Source organism: Oncorhynchus nerka, linkage group LG9b (assembly GCF_034236695.1).
Source record: "Oncorhynchus nerka isolate Pitt River linkage group LG9b, Oner_Uvic_2.0, whole genome shotgun sequence".
NCBI lineage: Eukaryota > Metazoa > Chordata > Actinopteri > Salmoniformes > Salmonidae > Oncorhynchus > Oncorhynchus nerka.
The window spans coordinates 46,331,504-46,353,137 of NC_088424.1; the positions used below are offsets into that span (position 1 = coordinate 46,331,504).

At 46.5% G+C, this 21,634-nt stretch overlaps 1 protein-coding gene across 2 annotated transcripts in view; it reads left to right on the forward strand.

Moving 5' to 3' along the window:
* LOC115114039 (vasoactive intestinal polypeptide receptor) overlaps positions 1-21,634 on the forward strand; it is a 126,459-nt gene that overhangs the window by 856 nt on the left and 103,969 nt on the right. The window lies entirely within an intron of this gene.

Sequence of the window (21,634 nt, forward strand, 5' to 3'; positions counted from 1 at the left end):
GCCAATTTTTGTTGTCATTATCATTAATCCAAAAATGCGTGATTCATTCATAGGATTTTAGGAAATAAAACCCAGCTAGCACATTTGGTTGCTTGGAAGTAGTGGGAATGTACGTTTTTGGTTTCCCATTCGTTCTGGGAATGAAACCACAAATTTACTGACAGGTAAAACGGAACGTTTTTTTTAAACATTCTGAGAACGGAAGTGAACATTTTGCCTGTTTTGGGAACTTATATATTTAGGATGGAGGGAGGTTCTGAGAACCTTTTACAATGGTTCCAGGGAGGTTCTGAGAACCTTTTACAATGGTTCCAGGGAGGTTCTGAGAACCTTTTACAATGGTTCCAGGGGGGTTCTGAGAAACTTTTATTATGGTTCCAGGGAGGTTCTGAGAACGTTTTATTATGGTTCCAGGGAGGTTCTGAGAACGTTTTATTATGGTTCCAGGGAGGTTCTGAGAAGCTTTTATTATGGTTCCAGGGAGGTTCTGAGAAGCTTTTACTATGGTTCCAGGGAGGTTCTGAGAACCTTTTACAATGGTTCCAGGGAGGTTCTGAGAACCTTTTACAATGGTTCCAGGGAGGTTCTGAGAACCTTTTATTATGGTTCCAGGGAGGTTCTGAGAACCTTTTATTATGGTTCCAGGGAGGTTCTGAGAACGTTTTACTATGGTTCCAGGGAGATTCTGAGAACCTTTTACTATGGTTCCAGGGAGGTTCTGAGAACCTTTTACAATGGTTCCAGGGAGGTTCTGAGAACCTTTTACAATGGTTCCAGGGAGGTTCTGAGAACGTTTTATTATGGTTCCAGGGAGGTTCTGAGAACGTTTTACTATGGTTCCAGGGAGGTTCAAGCATAAATAAGACTTTTAATAACACTGCTAGCTTAGTTTGGGTTATCTGTTTTGAACTCTAAACACAGACAGGACGTTTGGAAATTAATTTGCTTAGGCATTAATTATGTAAACACTTTTCTTTATTATTGTGGCAGTCACTGAGATTCAAACCTGTGATCTTCTGTTTCCTATCCATGGAATTAGTCCACTGCGCTACCAGGATAGAGCAAGCACCCCTTGTTTTTTGAACTCATACAAAGCTGTCAATTCAAACAGACCTTATTTCAAAGGAAACAAGCACTCATTTAGATCAGTGGCCAACACACCTGATCACACTTGGCATGATAGAGGACAGAGAGAGTTTTGTTGATACTGAGAACAGAATGTATATGTTTTTAAATAACATTCTTAGAACATTCTTTGAACGTTACCCATGTTTTATTGTGGTTTTTATGGAATGTTTTCTTAATGTTCTGAGAACAAGACTTTATATAGAACCATGAAGAAACCTGCAGAAAACGTTATTTAATCAGAATAGGCTAGGTAGATGATTTATCCTGAGTGCCTTGGATGTGTCTGGGGCATGTATTCGTAACACAGTGTTAACATCATCAATACACAAGAGGTTGAGTGAGTGATTCTAACACTCAACCATTGTTAACTTCCATTGGAAGATGCTGTTGTATAGCCTACCTCCTGCAGTTTCTGGGAACTCGTCTGTATTAGGGCCATTGTAGCGGTCCTATGTGTAGCTGGTGTAGGGAGTCAGGCGCAGGACAGCAGATATGAGGAATTAAAGTACTTTACTCAAGAAAATACAAATATAGAAGGCAACAATGATAGCCCACAAACACGGACCGAATTACTATAAACAATCACTCACGAAAACAACATGGGGAACAGAGGGTTAAATAATAAACAAGTAATTAGTTGAGTGAAGCCAGGTGTGATAAGACAAAGACAGAAAAAATGGAAAATGAAAAGTGGATAGACGGTGGCTAGAAAGGCGGTGACGTCGCCCGCTGAACGCCGCCCGAACAAGGAGAAGGACCACCTTCGGCCGAAGTCGTGACAGAGCCGCACACCGACACCGACCCCGGGGACGACCCGGAGGACGAGGCGCAGGGCGATCCGGATGGGGCGGCAGGGTAGCCTAGTGGTTAGAGCGTTGGACTAGTAACCAGAAGGTTGCAAGTTCAAACCCCCGAGCTGACAAGGTACAAATCTGTTGTTCTGTCCCTGAATAGGCAGTTAACCTCTGTTCCTAGACCGTCATTGAAAATAAGAATTTGTTCTTAACTGACTTGCCTAGTTAAATAAAGGTCAAATGGAGACGGTGGAAATCCCGCAGCAACGAAGGGTCCAGGACATCCTCCACCGGCACCCAGCATCCTTCCTCTGGACCGTACCCCTCCCACTCCACGAGGCACTGAAGGCCCCTCGCCCGACGCCTCGAGTCCAGGATGGGAACGGCATACGCCGGGGCCCCCTCGATGTCCAGAGGGGGCGGAGGAACCTCCCGCACCTCAGCTTCCTGGAGTGGGCCAGCCGCCACCGGCCTGAGGAGAGACACATGGAACGAGGGATTAAAACGATAATCTGGGGGAAGCTGTAACCTACAACATACCTCGTTCAATCTCCTCAGAACTTTAAATGGCCCCACGAACCGCGGACCCAGCTTCCGGCAGGGCAGGCGGAGGGGCAGGTTTCGGGTCGAGAGCCAGACCCGGTCACCCGGGGCCTCACTGCTGTCGGCGCTCGCTTTTTGCCGCCTTGTAGGTGCACATGGGTGGCGTCCCAGGTCTCCTCAGAGCGCTTGAACCATTTGTCCACCGCAGGGGCTTCGATCTGGCTCTGATGCCACGGTGCCAGAACCGTCTGAAACCCCAGTACGCACTGGAAAGGAGAGAGGTTAGTGGAGGAGTGGTGTAGTGAGTTTTGGGCCATCTCTGCCCAGGGGATATACTTCGCCCACTCCCCTGGCCAGTCCTGGCAATATGACCGCAGAAACCTACCCACATCCTGGTTCACTCTCTCCACCTGCCCGTTACTCTCGGGGTGAAAACCTGAGGTGAGGCTGACTGAGACCCCAAGACGTTCCATGAAAGCTCTCCAGAACCTGGATGTGAACTGGGGACCCCGATCAGAAACTATGTCCTCAGGCACCCCGTAGTGCCGGAAGACGTGAATGAACAGGGTCTCCACAGTCTGTAGGGCCGTAGGGAGACCAGGCAAAGGGAGGAGACGGCAGGACTTATAAACCGATCCACAACGACCAGGATCGTGCTATTGCCCTGTGAGGGAGGAAGATCCGTCAGGAAGTCCACCGACAGGTGCGACCACGGCCGTTGTGGAACGGGTAGGGGTTGTAATTTCCCTCTGGGCAGGTGCCTGGGAGCCTGGCACTGGGCACACACAGAGCAGGAGGAAACATAAACTCTCACGTCCTTGGCCAAGGTGGGCCACCAGTACTTCCCACTAAGGCAACGCACCATCCGACTGATGCCAGGATGACCAGAGGAAGGTGACGTTTGGGCCCAATAGATCAAACGGTCGCGGACAGCATATGGAACATACAGGCACCAAGCTGGACACTGGGGGGGAGTGGGCTCTGTGCGTAATGCCTGCTCGATGTCCGCGTCCAGCTCCCACACCACCGGTGCCACCAGGCAAGAGGCCGGAAGTATGGGAGTGTGATCCATGGACCGCTCTTCTGTGTCATACATCCGGGACAGTGCGTCTGCCTTAGCGTTCTGGGAACCTGGTCTGTAGGATTGAGTGAAAACAAAACGGGTAAAGAACATAGCCAACCTTGCCTGGCGAGAGTTCAGTCTCCTCGCCGTCCGGATGTACTCCAGATTGCGGTGGTCAGTCCAGGTGAGAAAAGGGTGTTTAGCCCCCTCAAGCCAATGTCTCCATGCCTTCAGAGCCTTGATAACAACCAATAGCTCCCACTTCCGCACATCATAGTTCCACTCCGCTGGGCTGAGTTTCTTCGAAAATAAAGCACAGGGGCGGAGCTTTGGTGGCGTGCATGAACGTTGAGAGAGCACGGCTCCTATCCCAGCCTTGGACGCGTCCACCTCCACTATGAACGACAAAGAGGGATCCGGATGAGCCAGCACGAGAGCTGAAGTAAACAGAGCCTTCAGGTGACCAAAAGCCCTGTCCGCCTCAGCCGACCACTACAGCCGTACCGGTCCCCCCTTCAGCAGTGAGGTAATGGGAGCTGCTACCTGACCAAACCCCTGGGTAAACCTCCTGTAGTAGTTGGCAAACCCCAGAAACTGATGCACTTCCTTTACCATGGTGGGAGTCGGTCAATTACGCACGGCTGAAATGCTGTCACTCTCCATCTCCACCTCTGACGTGGAAATGCGGTACCCTTGGAAGGAGATGGAATGTTGGAAGAACAGACATTTCTTAGCCTTGACGTATAGGTCATACTCCAACAGTCAACCAAGCACCCTGCGCACCAGGGACACATGCTCGGCGCGTGTAGAGGAGTATATCAGAATGTCGTCGATATACACCACTATACCCTGCCCGTGCAGGTCCCGGAAAATCTCGTCAACAAAGGCCTGGAAGACTGATGGAGCATTCATCAACCTGTATGGCATGACGAGGTACTCATAGTGCCCTGGGGTGGTACTAACTGCAGCCTTCCACTCGTCCCCCTCTCGGATACGCACCAGGTTATAAGAGCTCCTGAGATCCAATTTTGTGAAGAAGCGCGCCCCGTGCATTGACTCAATCGCACTGGCGATGAGAGGCAGCGTGTAGCTGTACCTCAGAGTGATCCGATTGATCCCTCGATAGTCAATACACCAGCGCAGAACCACCCCATCCTTCTTCTTCACAAAAAATAAACTCGAGGAGGCAGGTGTAGTGTAGGGCCGAATGTATCCCTGTCCCAGAGATTCCCGAGACATATGTTTCCATAGCCGCCATCTCCTCCTGGACAGGGGATAAACGTGACTCCTGGGAAGTGCTGCGTCTACCAGAATATTTTTCGCACAATCCCCCCGTCGATGATGTGGTAATTCAGTCGCCCTCTTCTTACAGAAGGCGAGAGCCAAATCGGCATATTCTGAGGGGATGTGCACGGTGGAGACCTGGTCTGGACTTTTCACCGCAGTCGCACCGATGGAAACCCCCATACACGTCCCTGAGCACTCTCATGACCACCCCTTGAGAGCCCTCTGTTGCCACGAAATAGTGGGGTCATGACAGGCCAACTAGGGTAAGCCCAAAACCACAGGAAATGCAGGATAATCAATAAGGAAGAGACTGATTCTCTCCAGCGGTGGACCCTAATGGTCCCTAATGGTCGACTATCTAGGGCGTGCACAGGGAAGGGCAGATCCACTAGAATAAGGGGAATCCCTAAACTATGGGCAAATGAACGGTCAAAAAAATTCCCAGCTGCGCCTGAATCTACTAGCGCCTTATGCTGGGAATGTGGGGAAAACTCAGGAAATGAAATAAACACATACATGTGAGCAACAGGGGGCTCTGGGTGAGCTTGGTCGCGACTCACCTGGGGTGACACGATAGTGCCCTGCCTGCTGCCTCGACTCCTTGAGGAACCTCCGCTGCACCGACCAGCAGTGTGCCCTCTGCGGCCACAGATGGTGCAGGGAATGGCCCCTCCTCCGGTCGCCCTAAGTGCAGCACCTCCACTCCGACGCCCATGGAGCTGGGAGGTGCTGCACTTAGGGCAGTGTTTGTATGTGTTTGGGGGATGGAACTGTCAGGTCCCGATCCAGACGTCCGTTGGCAGTCAGCAGGTTGTCTAGCCGGATGGACAGGTCCACCAGCTGGTCCAATGTGAGGGTGGTGTCTCTGCAGGCCAACTCCCGACGGACGGCCTCGCGCAGACTGCACCTGTAGTGATCGATCGTTCCCTCCCGCTGGCGGCCAGGGTCCGGAAGTCCAAGGTGAAATGCGTGCTCCTCGTCCCCTGCCTCAGGTGGAACAGACGTTCACCCGCCGCTCGACCCTCAGGCGGGTGGTCGAACACTGCCCAAAAACGGCGGGGGAACTCTGCGTAATGGTCCAACGCCGCGTCTCCCTCACTCCATACGGCATTGGCCCACTCCAGGGCTTTGCCTGAAAGGCAGGAGAGGAGGGCGGACACACTCTCACGCCCCAAAGGAACCGGGTGGACGGTCGCCAGGTAGAGCTCCAGCTGGAGTAGGAACCCCTGGCATCCTGCAGCCGTCCCATCATACACCCTCGGGAGCGAGAGTTGAATCCCGCTGGGACCAGATGAAAGAGGGGTGGACAGTGGGACCTGCTGTAGTGGGGCTGGTGGAGGCGCTGGAAATCCTCCTCCTCTCTCCCAACGATCCATCATCTGCAGCACGTGATCCATGGCTGATCCAGACGTTGCAACATGGTCGCGTGCTGCTGAACAAGCTCCTCCACTGCAACTGGGAGGGCGTCTACTCCTGATATCTCCATTCTTCAGGTGAGTGATTCTGTAGTGGTCCTATGTGTAGCTGGTGTAGGGAGTCAGGCGCAGGACAGCAGATATGAGTAATTAAAGTACTTTACTCAAGAAAATACAAATATACAAGGCAACAATGATAGCCCACAAACACGGACCGAATTACTATAAACAATCACTCACGAAAACAACATGGGGAACAGAGGGTTAAATAATAAACAAGTAATTGGTTGAGTGAAGCCAGGTGTGATAAGACAAAGACAAAAATGAAAAGTGGATCGACGGTGGCTAGAAAGCCTGTGACGTCGACCGCTGAACGCGGCCCGAACAAGGAGAGGGACCAACTTCGGCGGAAGTCGTGACAGCCATATCATTTACAAGAGGCTGAGTTAACAATTTTCCTCTCATCCTATCCTATCCTAGAGTTGCACAGTATACCGAAATGTCTGTACTTTTTTGATACTAGAACAAGAAAAACCTTTTTGTTCTAGAATTTGTTACTTTCGGAACATCTGTCAAATGTGTCTCACGGATAAATCAAATCAAATCAAATTTTATTTGTCACATGAATACAACAGGTGTAGTAGACCTTACAGTGAAATACTTAATTACGAGCCCCAAACCAACAATGCAGTTAAAAAAAATATATGAATAAGAATAAGAAATAAAAGTAACAAGTAATTAAAGAGCAGCAGGAAAATAACAATAGCGAGACTATACACAGGGGGGCACCGCTTAGTTGATGTAATATGTACATGTAGGTAGAGTTATTAAAGTTACTATGGATAGATGATAACAACAGAGAGTAGCAGCAGTCTGTTTATCAGCGCAGCCAATGTCCTCCCTTATCATCAGTTCATTATTCCTAGAATTTTGTTTGTGGTAATATGCAAACCATCATGCAAATTATGCTAATGTAAAGCAGATTGCCATCGAAACTATGTTCATTCGGTCTCGCTCTCACGTCTCTCCCAAAGAGGAACTATTACCTCAGCGACCAGACTGTGTGTGTGAATTCTGGGCTCCGGTGGGGCCCGCCCCTTGCCTCCTGAATGATGGCAGTCTTTTATCAAATAAGCTACTTCAATGCAAATGTTGTTGATCAGTACAATAACATAAGTCCCAAAATGTACGAGAGAAACATATTGTTTGTCATCTGTAGCTCCGTAAAATCAGCTCACAGAATCCTATTGAATATTCCTTCACCTGTGTTTGGAGTAGACCTAGACTAAGTCTTGATGTACCCAGTCTATCAATCGAGATTTACCATTCAAATCAATTATTACCATTGTGTTGTTATATAGATTGATTGGTAAAAAATAAAGTCAAATTGATCGTATGGATGTATAATTGATTAATTTATGCATACATGGCTGTCTCTGAAAAATGTTGACGATAAAAACAATTCTAATATAAAGATATTGAACTCAAAACATGCCCAACGATTGAATAGAGAAAATAGCTGAGTTTATCTGTCTGGATCAAGTGCCATACCTGTGACTTTGGCTAATATGCCTTTTTTTTTCTTTGTTGCAGTGGTAATGTTTTCGTATCGAGTATCGTGATGGTCTCGTGATACTAAATCTGGTATCGGTATCGACAGTCAAAACTATGTTGTCATGGCAACACTGTCTTGTCCTAGTCTGATAGGCTTTAAAAAAATAATTTAAGACATAGAAAAAAGCAAAGGGAGATGGCAGAAGGCGCCGGACAACAGTCTTTCAGGTGAAGACAGTTGTTTTAGTAACAGCATGGTGGCGATACGCAGTAGAATTGGATATGAAATGTACAGTATGTAGTTCTGTCCTTGAGCTGTTCTTGTCTATTAATGTTCTGTATTATATCATGTTTCATGTTTTGTGTTGGACCCCCAGGAAGAGTAGCTGCTGCTTTTGCAACAGCTAATGGGGATCCTAATAAAATACCCCCCAAAATACCAAATATATAGTTGGATCTACGAAAATAAGAAAAGCTTGGCTATAAAACTCTCAAAACACTGTTTACATCGAACTAGCTACTTAACAGAGAGCTGACATTAACCTTCTAAAATACATCTCAATGTTACATCTTATCAAAATAAGTCATTTAATCAAAATAATACAGAACTCATACATTTATCTTATCCAAATAACAAACAAGGAGAAACCAAACCCCTGATCCAAGTTCGGAGCCTCCAAACTGGGTATGAATGGGCACCCAACCCTCATGTCGCCTCTCCCCTAGGACCTAGGTTGGAGAATATAAACTGGGTATGAATGGGCACCCAACCCTCATGTCGCCTCTCCCCTAGGACCTAGGTTGGAGAATATAAACTAGGTAAGAATGGGCACCCAACCCTCATGTCGCCTCTCCCCTAGGACCTAGGTTGGAGAATATAAACTGGGTATGAATGGGCACCCAACCCTCATGTCGCCTCTCCCCTAGGACCTAGGTTGGAGAATATAAACTGGGTATGAATGGGCACCCAACCCTCATGTCGCCTCTCCCCTAGGACCTAGGTTGGAGAATATAAACTGGGTATGAATGGGCACCCAACCCTCATGTCGCCTCTCCCCTAGGACCTAGGTTGGAGAATATAAACTGGGTAAGAATGGGCACCCAACCCTCATGTCGCCTCTCCCCTAGGACCTAGGTTGGAGAATATAAACTGGGTATGAATGGGCACCCAACCCTCATGTCGCCTCTCCCCTAGGACCTAGGTTGGAGAATATAAACTGGGTAAGAATGGGCACCCAACCCTCATGTCGCCTCTCCCCTAGGACCTAGGTTGGAGAATATAAACTGGGTATGAATGGGCACCCAACCCTCATGTCGCCTCTCCCCTAGGACCTAGGTTGGAGAATATAAACTGGGTATGAATGGGCACCCAACCCTCATGTCGCCTCTCCCCTAGGACCTAGGTTGGAGAATATAAACTGGGTAAGAATGGGCACCCAACCCTCATGTCGCCTCTCCCCTAGGACCTAGGTTGGAGAATATAAACTGGGTAAGAATGGGCACCCAACCCTCATGTCGCCTCTCCCCTAGGACCTAGGTTGGAGAATATAAACTGGGTATGAATGGGCACCCAACCCTCATGTCGCCTGTCCCCTAGGACCTAGGTTGGAGAATATAAACTGGGTATGAATGGGCACCCAACCCTCATGTCGCCTCTCCCCTAGGACCTAGGTTGGAGAATATAAACTGGGTATGAATGGGCACCCAACCCTCATGTCGCCTCTCCCCTAGGACCTAGGTTGGAGAATATAAACTGGGTATGAATGGGCACCCAACCCTCATGTCGCCTCTCCCCTAGGACCTAGGTTGGAGAATATAAACTGGGTATGAATGGGCACCCAACCCTCATGTCGCCTCTCCCCTAGGACCTAGGTTGGAGAATATAAACTGGGTATGAATGGGCACCCAACCCTCATGTCGCCTCTCCCCTAGGACCTAGGTTGGAGAATATAAACTGGGTATGAATGGGCACCCAACCCTCATGTCGCCTCTCCCTAGGACCTAGGTTGGAGAATATAAACTGGGTATGAATGGGCACCCAACCCTCATGTCGCCTCTCCCCTAGGACCTAGGTTGGAGAATATAAACTGGGTATGAATGGGCACCCAACCCTCATGTCGCCTCTCCCCTAGGACCTAGGTTGGAGAATATAAACTGGGTATGAATGGGCACCCAACCCTCATGTCGCCTCTCCCCTAGGACCTAGGTTGGAGAATATAAACTGGGTATGAATGGGCACCCAACCCTCATGTCGCCTCTCCCTAGGACCTAGGTTGGAGAATATAAACTGGGTATGAATGGGCACCCAACCCTCATGTCGCCTCTCCCCTAGGACCTAGGTTGGAGAATATAAACTGGGTATGAATGGGCACCCAACCCTCATGTCGCCTCTCCCCTAGGACCTAGGTTGGAGAATATAAACTGGGTAAGAATGGGCACCCAACCCTCATGTCGCCTCTCCCCTAGGACCTAGGTTGGAGAATATAAACTGGGTATGAATGGGCACCCAACCCTCATGTCGCCTCTCCCCTAGGACCTAGGTTGGAGAATATAAACTGGGTATGAATGGGCACCCAACCCTCATGTCGCCTCTCCCCTAGGACCTAGGTTGGAGAATATAAACTGGGTATGAATGGGCACCCAACCCTCATGTCGCCTCTCCCCTAGGACCTAGGTTGGAGAATATAAACTGGGTATGAATGGGCACCCAACCCTCATGTCGCCTCTCCCCTAGGACCTAGGTTGGAGAATATAAACTGGGTATGAATGGGCACCCAACCCTCATGTCGCCTCTCCCTAGGACCTAGGTTGGAGAATATAAACTGGGTATGAATGGGCACCCAACCCTCATGTCGCCACCCAACCCTCTCCCCCCCTAGGACCTAGGTTGGAGAATATAAACTGGGTATGAATGGGCACCCAACCCTCATGTCGCCTCTCCCCTAGGACCTAGGTTGGAGAATATAAACTGGGTATGAATGGGCACCCAACCCTCATGTCGCCTCTCCCCTAGGACCTAGGTTGGAGAATATAAACTGGGTAAGAATGGGCACCCAACCCTCATGTCGCCTCTCCCCTAGGACCTAGGTTGGAGAATATAAACTGGGTATGAATGGGCACCCAACCCTCATGTCGCCTCTCCCCTAGGACCTAGGTTGGAGAATATAAACTGGGTATGAATGGGCACCCAACCCTCATGTCGCCTCTCCCCTAGGACCTAGGTTGGAGAATATAAACTGGGTATGAATGGGCACCCAACCCTCATGTCGCCTCTCCCCTAGGACCTAGGTTGGAGAATATAAACTGGGTATGAATGGGCACCCAACCCTCATGTCGCCTCTCCCCTAGGACCTAGGTTGGAGAATATAAACTGGGTAAGAATGGGCACCCAACCCTCATGTCGCCTCTCCCCTAGGACCTAGGTTGGAGAATATAAACTGGGTATGAATGGGCACCCAACCCTCATGTCGCCTCTCCCCTAGGACCTAGGTTGGAGAATATAAACTGGGTATGAATGGGCACCCAACCCTCATGTCGCCTCTCCCCTAGGACCTAGGTTGGAGAATATAAACTGGGTATGAATGGGCACCCAACCCTCATGTCGCCTCCCCCTAGGACCTAGGTTGGAGAATATAAACTGGGTATGAATGGGCACCCAACCCTCATGTCGCCTCTCCCCTAGGACCTAGGTTGGAGAATATAAACTGGGTATGAATGGGCACCCAACCCTAATGTCGCCTCTCCCCTAGGACCTAGGTTGGAGAATATAAACTGGGTATGAATGGGCACCCAACCCTCATGTCGCCTCTCCCCTAGGACCTAGGTTGGAGAATATAAACTGGAAAGATTGGCTCTCTAATCAAATGTAGATGTTGGATTGACAAAATCTCTTGACACAAATTCATGTTATACCTCTTGATGTTTGGAGAAAAAGGTTTTTTTAAGGACCTCGATTGGAGGATGCCAGTCAGCTAGTATGTGTCCAATCAATTATTATCAATTATTATTATATTCTTCTTCATATTTGAACATTTTTCAAATAATCTTTTCTGAGTCCCAAATGTCACACAATTCCTAATATTTTATATATATTTTACCTTTATTTAACTAGGCAAGATCAGTTAAGATCAGTGGGTTAACTGCCTGTTCAGGGGCAGAACGACAGATTTGTACCTTGTACCTTGTCAGCTCAGGGGGTTGAACTTGCAACCTTGCGGTTACTAGTCCAACGCTCTAACCACTAGGCTACCCTGAACTTCTTTTGATGAGGGCCCATAGGGAATAGGGTGCCATTTGGGAATTATCCCTTGTGTGTGTGTATAGTCAGAATTGACTGTCCTTCATCTCCGTCTTAGAAACTCTAGCGAGGGAGAGGTAGGCTCTGTTGAAAATGGATTCTGTGTGTGTATTGGTCACTTTTTCCATTTTCTGCCAAGAGTCCCTGAGATTGCTCCAGGCTTATGTCACTATTGAACACAGTCTACAGGCATTTGCACACCATTGAACCATTGACACCAGGCTGATTGTACTTTTTTTTGGTAGCTAGGAAAGTGGTCGACCTTGGGAGAGCGGATAGAAGGACCCCTGTGTAATCTGGAGTCTCTATTCCAGTGTTCTAGGACCCCCCCCCGACATGTATTTTCTGAGAGTCTCTGACATTGTTCACAGCTGTGGTACCTTACACTGCAAGTCCCCAGATCATTGTCCCATATGGCACCCTACTATTCCCTAAATAATGCATTACTTTTGTTCTGGTCTACAGTAAATACCTTTTTAAAAACCAAGAAAACACATTTTAAGTGAGATGGAAGGATTGGCCTGAAGCTGAAAAAGAAATTAAATTCACATGAGCACCACGATGCGTACTTCACCCATGCTCTACCAAGGTTTTCCAGCACACAGCTTTGACCTACTACAGTAGCTATGTTGGTCTATTGTACTAAAAACCAATGTGTAGGCAAGTTGCTTCGGATTCAAAACCTTCTCAAACAGCTTCATTCATCCTCTTAGAGGAGGTGCTCCTGATTTGTATCACATATAGAGTAATGTATTTCGTTCTTCCCAACCCACACTAAGACATTACCCCATTCCAATACCCTTTCAAGCTTTTTAAAAACATTAAATGAAAGCAAGCTTTGTTTTTATACTTACAACACCATCAGGCTTGATTGAGTGAGCTGTTTTATCTCGTAGTACTGTGGTGCCTGCAATACATGTACTGTAATTGAAAAATAAATATATTTCCTGTTTTGGTTAGTAGGTTCCGAACGTAATAACATTAGGTGGTGTGTTCAACACAGCCACTCATATACAGTAATATATATATATATCTGTTCCTCTGCACTTCATGTTGTTTTTTGTTTGACCCTTTTCCTTGGTTTTTTCACCAGAAGGTGTAAAACACAACATTATTACACAACATTATAATACATCATAACACAGCAATACAAGTCAAGTTAAAAAATACACAAAAATAACAAATGGCAACAGAAATAATGTAGTTGTTAGTATTTATTTAACATTAACAGCTGATTTTCCAGAGGGAAGCGGGGGAAAAAAAACTGAAATTAATTTAAGCCAATAAAGACTAAACTGGAACATGGAGAAAGAAAGCTCATGGAGAGAGAAAGCTCATGGAGAGAGAAAGCTCATGGAGAGAGAAAGCTCATGGAGAGAGAAAGCTCATGGAGAAAGAAAGCTCATGGAGAAAGAAAGCTCATGGAGAGAGAAAGCTCATGGAGAAAGAAAGCTCATGGAGAAAGAAAGCTCATGGAGAGAGAAAGCTCATGGAGAGAGAAAGCTCATGGAGAAAGAAAGCTCATGGAGAGAGAAAGCTCATGGAGAGAGAAAGCTCATGGAGAAAGAAAGCTCATGGAGAGAGAAAGCTCATGGAGAGAGAAAGCTCATGGAGAAAGAAAGCTCATGGAGAGAGAAAGCTCATGGAGAAAGAAAGCTCATGGAGAGAGAAAGCTCATGGAGAGAAAGCTCATGGAGAAAGAAAGCTCATGGAGAGAGAAAGCTCATGGAGAGAGAAAGCTCATGGAGAGAGAAAGCTCATGGAGAGAGAAAGCTCATGGAGAAAGAAAGCTCATGGAGAAAGAAAGCTCATGGAGAGAGAAAGCTCATGGAGAAAGAAAGCTCATGGAGAAAGAAAGCTCATGGAGAGAGAAAGCTCATGGAGAGAGAAAGCTCATGGAGAAAGAAAGCTCATGGAGAGAGAAAGCTCATGGAGAGAGAAAGCTCATGGAGAAAGAAAGCTCATGGAGAGAGAAAGCTCATGGAGAGAGAAAGCTCATGGAGAAAGAAAGCTCATGGAGAGAGAAAGCTCATGGAGAAAGAAAGCTCATGGAGAGAGAAAGCTCATGGAGAGAGAAAGCTCATGGAGAAAGAAAGCTCATGGAGAGAGAAAGCTCATGGAGAGAGAAAGCTCATGGAGAAAGAAAGCTCATGGAGAAAGAAAGCTCATGGAGAAAGAAAGCTCATGGAGAGAGAAAGCTCATGGAGAAAGAAAGCTCATGGAGAAAGAAAGCTCATGGAGAAAGAAAGCTCATGGAGAGAGAAAGCTCATGGAGAGAGAAAGCTCATGGAGAAAGAAAGCTCATGAAGAAAGAAAGCTCATGGAGAGAGAAAGCTCATGGAGAAAGAAAGCTCATGGAGAAAGAAAGCTCATGGAGAAAGAAAGCTCATGGAGAAAGAAAGCTCATGGAGAGAGAAAGCTCATGGAGAGAGAAAGCTCATGGAGAGAGAAAGCTCATGGAGAAAGAAAGCTCATGGAGAGAGAGAGCTCATGGAGAGAGAAAGCTCATGGAGAGAGAAAGCTCATGGAGAGAGAAAGCTCATGGAGAAAGAAAGCTCATGGAGAAAGAAAGCTCATGGAGAAAGAAAGCTCATGGAGAGAGAAAGCTCATGGAGAGAGAAAGCTCATGGAGAGAGAAAGCTCATGGAGAAAGAAAGCTCATGGAGAGAGAAAGCTCATGGAGAGAGAAAGCTCATGGAGAAAGAAAGCTCATGGAGAGAGAAAGCTCATGGAGAAAGAAAGCTCATGGAGAAAGAAAGCTCATGGAGAAAGAAAGCTCATGGAGAGAGAAAGCTCATGGAGAGAGAAAGCTCCTGGAGAAAGAAAGCTCATGGAGAAAGAAAGCTCATTGAGAGAGAAAGCTCATGGAGAAAGAAAGCTCATGGAGAAAGAAAGCTCATGGAGAAAGAAAGCTCATGGAGAGAGAAAGCTCATGGAGAGAGAAAGCTCATGGAGAAAGAAAGCTCATGGAGAGAGAAAGCTCATGGAGAGAGAAAGCTCATGGAGAAAGAAAGCTCATGGAGAGAGAAAGCTCATGGAGAGAGAGAGCTCATGGAGAGAGAAAGCTCATGGAGAGAGAAAGCTCATGGAGAAAGAAAGCTCATGGAGAAAGAAAGCTCATGGAGAAAGAAAGTTCATGGAGAAAGAAAGCTCATGGAGAAAGAAAGCTCATGGAGAAAGAAAGCTCATGGAGAAAGAAAGCTCATGGAGAGAGAAAGCTCATGGAGAAAGCTCCTGGAAAACAAACACAATAGTTACTATGTAGCCGTTAATTATTTACATAAATATGTACTTTAAAGTCTACAGAAGGTCTAGTACTACGTTACCTGTAAACAATGGTGAGTTATTACAAAATAGACAATTTACAATCAAACTTTATCAGATATAGTCAACTTTGTACATACAATTCAGGGATGGCCACAATTGCTCTTGAAAAAGCTACATGGTTATTATCGATGGGCAAAATAATTGATGGACACATATTGGGATATTATTTTTGATGATACTGTATATATTACTGTATATATTATTTTTTTGCGCTAGTTGAATGTACCTGCACCAAAACTCCAGTATTTGTCCTTCATACTGTAGCTTTGTTCTCCATCTTTTTAAAACTTTTTTTTTAAAGGGAGCCAAATTCGTTTCGAGCACTTTAATTCAATGACAAATCTGGTTTTCTCATGGCTCTCATTCCTTGTCCCTCTGCAGCAGACATCAAATAAAATTGTATTTGTCACATGCACTGAATACAGCAAGTGTAGACATTACCGTGTAATGCCTACTTACAAGCCCTTAACCAACAATGCAGTTCAACAAATAGAGTTAAGAAAATATTTACTAACTAAAGTTTTTTTTTTTATTAATAAAAAGTAACACAATAAATATATACTATATAATAGGGGGTGCCGGTACCGAGTCAACGTGCGGGGGTAGGGTAGGGGGTAAAGTGACAATGCATTGATAATAAACAGTGAGTAGCAGCAGTGTAAAAACAAAGGGCGCGGGGGGGGGGGGGGGTCAATGTAAATAGTCCGGGTGGCCATTTGATTAATTGTTCGTCAGTCTTATGGCTTGGGAGTAGAAGCTGTTAAGGAGCCTTTTGGTCCTAGATTTGGCACTGGGTACCGCTTGCTGTGCGGTAGCAGAGAGTACAGTCTATGACTTGGGTGACTGGAGTCTCGGACAATATTTTGGGTCTTCCTCTGACACCGCCGAGTATATAGGTCCTGGATGGCAAGAAGCTTGGCCCCAGTGATGTACTGGGTCGTACGCACTACCCTATGTAGCGCCTTACTGTGGGATGCACAGCAGTTGCCATAACAGGTGGTGGTGAAACCGGTCAGGATACTCTCAATGGTGCAGCTGTATAACTTTTTAAGAATCTGGGGACTCAATGCTAAATCTTTTCGGTCTCTTGATGGGGAAAAAGGTGTTGTCGTGCCCTCTTCACGACTGTCTTGGTATGTTTGGACCATGATAGTTTGTTAGTGATGTGGACACCAAGGAACTTGAACCTCTCGACACGCTCCACTACAGCCCAGTCAAAGTTAATTGGGGCCTGTTCAGCCCTTCTTTTTCTGTAGTCCACAATCAGATTGTTTGTCTTGCTCACATTTTCGGGAGAGCTTGTTGTCCTGGCACCACACTGCCAGGTCTCTGACCTCCTCCCTATAGACTGTCTCATCGTTGTCGGTAATCAAGCCTAAAGCTGTTGTGTCATCAGCAAACTTAATGATGGTGTTGGAGTCATGTTTGGCCATGCAGTCGTGGGTGAACAGGGAGTAAAGGAGGGGACTAAGTACACACCCCTGAGGGGCCCCTGCGTTGAGGATCAGCGTGGAAGATATGTTGTTAACTACACTTACCACCTGGGGGCGGCCTGTCAGGAAGACCAGGATCTAGTTGCAGAGGGAGGTGTTTAGTCCCAGGGTCCTTAGCTTAGTGATGAGCTTTGTGGGCACTATGGTGTTGAATGCTGAGCTGTAGTCAATGAACAGCATTCTCACATAGGTGTTCCTTTTGTCTAGGTGGGAAAGGTAAGTGTGGAGTGGTATTGAGATTATGTCATCTGTGGATCTGTTGGGGTGGTATGCGAATTGGAGTTGGTCTAGGATTTCTGGGATGATGGTGTTGATGTGAACCATGACCAGCCTTTCAAAGCACTTCATGGCTACCGACCTGTGCTATGAGGCGGTAGTCATTTAGGCAGCTTACTTTCTCTATCTTGGGCACAGGGATTATGGTGGTCTGTTTGAAACATGTATCTTTTACAAACTCGGCCAGGGAGAGGTTGAAAATGTCAGTGAAGACACTTGCCAGTTGGTCCGAGTATACGTCCCATTAATCAGTCTGGCCCCGCGGCCTTGTGAATGTTGACCTGTTTAAAGGTCTTACTCACATCAACTACAGAGAGAGTGATCACACAGTCGTCCGGAACAGCTGGTGGTCTCATGCATACTTCAGTGTTGCTTGCCTTGAAGCGAGCATAAAAGGCATCTAGCTTGCCTGGTAGGCTCGCGTCACTGAGTAGCTCTTTGTCGTCCGTAATAGTTTGCAAGCCCTGACACATTCAACAAGTGTCACAGCCAGTGTTGTAGGATTAAATCTTAGTCCTGTATTGACACTTTGCCTGTTCGTCTGAGGGCATTGCGGGATTTCTTCTAAGCATCCGGATTAGTGTCCCGCTCCTTGAAAGTGGCAGCTTCAGCCTTTAGTTCGGTGAGGATGTTGCCTGTAACCCATGGCTTCTGGTTGCGATATCTACATACGGTCACTGTGGGGACGAAGTCATTGATGCACTTATTGATGAAGCCGGTGACTGAGGTGGTATTCTCCTCAATGCCATTGGATTACTCCTGGAACATATTCCAGTCTGTGCTAGCAAAACAGTCCTGTAGCGCAGCAATCACGTTATCTGACCACTTTCGTATTGAGCGAGTCACTGGTACTTCCTGCTTTAGTTTTTGCTTATAAACAGGAATCAGGAGGATAGAATTATGGTCAGATTTGCCAAATGGAGGGCGAGGGAGAACTTTGTATGCATCTCTGTGTGTGGAGTAAAGGTGGTCTCGAGTTTTTTTCCCTCTGGTTGCACAATGTGACATGCTGGTAGAAATGACGTAAAACAAATTTAAGTTGGCCTGCATTAAAGTCCCCGGCCACTAGGAGTGCTGCTTCTGGGTGAGCATTTTCCTGTTTGCTTATGGCCTTATACTTGTTGAATGCCTTATACTTGTTGAATGCAGTCCTAGTGCCAGCATCGGTTTGTGGTGGTAAATAGACAGCTACGAATAATACAGATGAGCTTATCATGAGGTACTCTACCTCAGGAGAGGAATACCTTAACATTAGACATCACGCAAAAGCTGATATTGATAAATAGACATACACCCCTGCCCCTCGTCTTAACAGACGTAGCTGCTCTGCCCTGCCGATGCATGGAAAACCCAGCCAGCTCTATAATATCCGTGTCGTCGTTCAGCCATGACTCAGTGAAACATAACATACAGTTTTGAATGTCCCGTTGGTAGGATATTCTTGATCATAGATCATCCAGTTTTATTCTCCAGTGATTGCACGTTGGCCAATAGGACAGATGGTAGTGGCGGTTTAGCCACTTGCCGTCAAATTCTCACAAGGCACTCCGACCTCTGATCCCGATAGCTTCGTGTTTTCTTTTACGCGTATGAGAGGGATTTGGTCCTAGTCTCGGGGAAGCAGTATATCCTTCGCATTCAAGAAAGAAATCTTCATCCAGTTCTAGATGACTAATGGTTGTCCTGATATCCAGAAGCTCTTTTTGGTCATGAGAGACGGTAGCAGCAACATTATGTACAAAATAAGTTACAAACAATAGGAAAAAACAAACAAAATCGCACAGTTGGTTAGGAGTCCGTAAAACGGCAGCCGTCCACTCCGGTGTCGTTAACTAACTCAAATTGGAACATCGAATCGAAATAAAACCACAGTATCGATTCGCAATACATATAGAATCATGAGATTCACAATACGTATAGAATCATGAGAATCGCAATACATATCGTATCGTTGAGGTCCCTGGCAATTCCCGACCCTAAAGGTTATGCAGGCTTTCTTGTTCAAGCCCAGTTTTACTATCAAGGTCTCGATGAACAGCTGAGGTCTCGATGAACAGCTGAGGTCTCGATGAATAGCTGAGGTCTCGATGAACAGCTGAGTGGTAGAATCAGGTGTGGTAGCACTGGGCTTGAACAAAAAGGCCTTCATAACCCTGTGGCTAGTCAATAGCAATTTTGGTAACTCCTGATAGAAACACTGTGACAAATGACAAACTACTAAGAAACACAAAGTCGGGCCTCCCGGGTGGCGCAGTAGTTAAGGGCTGTGCCACCAGAGACTCTTTGTTCGCGCCCAGGCTCTGTCGCAACCGGCCGCGATCAGGAGGTCCATGGGGTGACGCATAATTGGCCTAGCGTCGTCTGGGTTAGGGAGGGTTTGGCCGGTAGGGATATCCTTGTCTCATCGCGCACCAGCGACTCCTGTGGCGGGCCGGGTGCAGTGCACGCTGACCAGGTCGCTAGGTATAAGGTGTTTCCTCCGACACATTGGTGCGGCTGGCTTCCGGGTTGGATGCGCGCTGTGTTAAGAAGCAGTGCGGCTTGGTTGGGTTGTGTATCGGAGGACGCATGACTTTTGACCTTCCTCTCTCCCGAGCCCGTACGGGAGTTGTAGTGATGAGACAAGATAGTAGCTACTAACAATTGGATACCACGAAATTGGGGAGAAAAAGGGAGTAAAATTTGTTTAGAAAAAAAAAGAAAAAGAAACACAATTAGACAAAATTACACTTTTAAGAATAGATATTTACGAATCTGGCTCTTGAATCTTTCAGCCACAAATGTTCTTAGTAATGATGTACACAGATTTCCAACTTCAGTAAAAGAGCACACATTCCCACATTTATAAATGGCAGTATAAATATGAAAACAGATGGGAGTACTCACAGATTTGGAACAGAACATACATAAGTGCTACTGATAGTGTGTGGTGGATGGTGTTTACATGAAGAAACCTAAGTCGTTTGTCAGCTCGACACGTTTTTTTAATTTAAATTTTACTTCACAAATGTCAGAAAGCGGCGCCTGAAAAGGAGAAAAAAAATAGTTTACAACATGTGCAACTTATCACATGTAATTGTACTGTAGGGATGGCGTGTATCTGATGGATGACGTCTTCCTTGAGAGTTTGAGATGTGGTCTCTCCACTGTTCTCTCCTTCGTAGTAGCAATACGTGCTAGTACAATTACATGTCACCCTCTCTGTCCCTTGCCACTCAACGATGCCCAACGAACCCAAAGGCTCTTTTAAGAGATCAACGTCTTGCTGCATGACCCAGCTACACTTCAGCTTCAGCTCACAGACGGATGGCCTGACATTCTCCTGTAGAATTCTCTGACACAGAGCAGAATTCATGGTTCCTTCTATTAAGGCAAGTCGTTCAAGTCCTGAGGCAGCAAAGCATTCCCAAACTATCACATTACCACCACCACTACCATGCTTGACCGTTGGGTATGAGGTTCTTACTGTGGAATGCAATGTTTGGTTTTCTGCAGACATAATGGGACCCATCTCGTCCAAAAAGTTGACTCAAGTTTGCGAAACAAGCATCTGGAAACACCTGGATGATCATCAAGACTCTTGGAAGAATGCTCTATGGCTAGATGGGTCAAAAGTATAACTTTTTGGGGATGAAATGGGTCACATTATGCTTGGTGAAAACCAAACACTGCTGCAGTCATCGCAGGTAAAGGTGGCACAACCAGTTATTGAGTGTAACGGGGCAATTACTTTTTCACACAGGGGAGGCGTTCGACCAATTGGATATCGCATTACTTTGTTAATTAAATAAATGAAATAAGTATGTAATTGTCGTGTTATTTATTCACTCAGGTTCCCTTTATTTAATATCAGGCTTTGGTTGAAGGTCTGATAATATTCAGTATTAAACATATGCAAAAATAGAGTAAATCCTGAAGGGGGTATTTTTCACGGCACTGTATTTGTTCTGATTCCAGGTCAGTTCAGATTCCAGGTCAGTTCTGATTCCAGGTCAGTTCTGATTCCAGGTCAGTTCAGATTCCAGGTCAGTTCAGATTCCAGGTCAGTTCAGATTCCAGGTCAGTTCTGATTCCAGGTCAGTTCAGATTCCAGGTCAGTTCAGATTCCAGGTCAGTTCAGATTCCAGGTCAGTTCAGATTCCAGGTCAGCGCTGTACACAGATGACAGCCATATAAAAAACCTTCCATAGCAAAATATACCTAACTAGCTAGCTAACTTCCATTCTGCTTCTCATTCAACTGGTGTAAGCTGTAGCTAGCTACAGATGCTAGCCTTCTACTAGCTAACTAACTTCCATGCTGCTTCTCATTCAACTGGTGTAAGCTGTAGCTAGCTACAGCTGCTAGCCTTCTACTAGGTAGCTAACTTCAATTCTGCTTCTCATTCAACTGGTGTAAGCTGTAGCTAGCTACAGCTGCTAGCCTTCTACTAGGTAGCTAACTTCAATTCTGCTTCT